We start from the raw sequence: 2,500 nt of genomic DNA, 5'->3' as shown, positions 1-2,500 counted from the left end.
TCAAAGGCCATTTTTTTTCGAAAGGTGTCGTTGCTGCTCCTGGATAAAATTGAGTGATTTGATGAGATTATGCGTTTCTCATCGGATTTACATTGTTATGAAACGATCGTTTTGTTTTATCATTTGATTTACTTTGCTTTTTTTATTCTTGAAATGATTAGATTATGTTTCATTAATCAAGAAGTTAATTAATATAAAACGATCGGAAAATTAAGTCCATTTAACCAGGTCTCTCTGTTGTATATTTCCAATCAAACAGTATTGCTAACATATTTTCAATTAAGATAGGATTCTGTTGTAATGCACATTATGAAAAAAAGCTTGCTTATTAGATGAATAATGAACTTAAATTTCTAAGGATGTAGATATATATATATATATATATATATATATATATATATGATTAAGAGAAATGTGTATTCTTATGTAGATATATAAGTAGGAGCGAACTTGTCCTAAAATTGGGAAACGAAAGCGAAAGCAAGTCAGACAAGCCCACTCGTACCCCATTGATAGCAATGAATAACGTAAGAAGTTTCCGACTCAAAGATAACAAATGAAAAGAAGGTTCTATTCATTAAAAATATTATAAAATATATAAGAAAACTAAATTTCCATGTATTCCTATAATTTCATATGTCTATATTGATGATGGCTTTCCATAAATCGCGAGTGCGAACACTGTAAACATATATTTATCCAACGTGTTTTAATTCGTCAAGAATTATATATATATATATATATATATATATATATATATATATATGTAAAATGAAAGTGTATGTGTATATATATATATATATATACATATATATGTGTAATGAATATGTATGTGTATATATACATATATATGTTTATAGAATGTATAGGTGTGCGTATACAAGCACCCACACATATACATATATTAAATTATATATGTATATAAATAAATAAATGTATATATACATAATAGTTAAAACACAGGATCAAGTAGAATATTGAAAAGAAAAAATGGAAAATATTAATAGACGAGAAGTCTCGCCTTACTGAGGACTCATCGGCATTTTTTGATTGGGGCATCCATGTGATTAGGAATAAACTAGTGTTTTCACAACGAAATGTCTTGGAGGATAATTCTCTATGCAGTATATATATATATATATATATATATATATGTATATATATATATATATATATATATATATATATGCGTGTGTTATAATACTCATATTTACCATATTGATTTCAGTTTTGTTATATGATTAAAATTATTACACAGAGTATCGAAAATAACCATATTAAGTATAAACAATTTTCAGCCAAGTCACATCATATAATTAGATATATATTTACAAATATAACATATATACACGTGCGTGCATCTGTGTGCCTGAGTGTGTATGATAAGAGCATATTAATGCGTATTCAAGTTCGTGGTTGGCATTATACTTGCGTGCACACGCGCGTGCGTGCATATATATAGATATGTGTATATATTTATGTGTATATATTTATGTGCATATATTTATGTGTGTATATATATATATATATATATATATATATATATATATATATATATACGTGTTGGTGTGTTGTATTTAACAGCCTATCAACCTCTTGAGGGACATTACAGGGCAGACATATAAAACTTGTATATAGACATCATCAATATATATATATATATATATATATATATATATATATATATATATAAGCAAACATATACATGTATGTGCATATATACACATATATAAATATATATATATACACATATATAAATATATATATATATATATATATATTCCAATATTACAGTGTAATACACTAAACATAGTGAAGCGCGAAATATTTGAAAAGATACACAATTCTTCACACACACATGTATGTATATGTATAATGTGTGTGGACATATGTAATTATAGAGAGGGGAAGGCGAATGTATAATATCATTATCTTTCTCTCTCCTCACCGTATATATATATATATATATATATATATATATATATATAAATATATATATATATTTAGTGAGAGAGAGAGGGGGGAGATAGGGAGAGAGGGAGAGAGACTGTAGAGAGAGAGAGAGTAGACGGTGATGGATGACTAGATATATAGATAGAAGGATGGATTGATAGATAGATGAATAGATATAGAGATAAATGAATGGGGATAAAAAGAAAGCATTAATGGAACTATATATTTAAAAACAAAAGAGCATGCAATAAATAAACAGTATAGTTTATAAGCAATATCCATAAGATATCTACATGCTCTATACTTATCCGTATCCAGCCGTTCGGGTCGAGATTAATATTTGGAATAAAGCTAATTGTCCAGTTTTTGCTTTGTTTTTGTTTTTTTTTTTATCGATGGCCGTTGATTCTTTTATTTGTACGAACGCATTTTTCTTACTGATCAACAAAAATTCGATAATACATTCCAACTTGCCGTGATTAGCAGCAGGCATTTTACGGACAAGCAGTTATATATTGGACTGTCCGATATTCTACGGGTGGTCTAC

General features: G+C 27.3%; 1 long non-coding RNA gene across 1 annotated transcript in view; it reads right to left on the bottom strand.

Moving 5' to 3' along the window:
- Positions 1-2,500, bottom strand: part of LOC145276922 (uncharacterized) — a 224,590-nt gene that overhangs the window by 221,953 nt on the left and 137 nt on the right. Inside the window, exon 1 of the long non-coding RNA XR_013868051.1 lies at positions 2,247-2,500. This exon is cut by the window's right edge and continues 137 nt beyond it. This is a non-coding gene — a long non-coding RNA (uncharacterized LOC145276922). The remainder of the gene's footprint in view (positions 1-2,246) is intronic.

The sequence above is a fragment of the Euprymna scolopes genome, chromosome 5, assembly GCF_053919585.1.
Source record: "Euprymna scolopes isolate OS-2025 chromosome 5, ASM5391958v1, whole genome shotgun sequence".
NCBI classification, from domain to species: domain Eukaryota; kingdom Metazoa; phylum Mollusca; class Cephalopoda; order Sepiida; family Sepiolidae; genus Euprymna; species Euprymna scolopes.
Note: the sequence above shows the minus strand (reverse complement) of the source record. Positions and strands in the feature narration are given on the sequence as shown.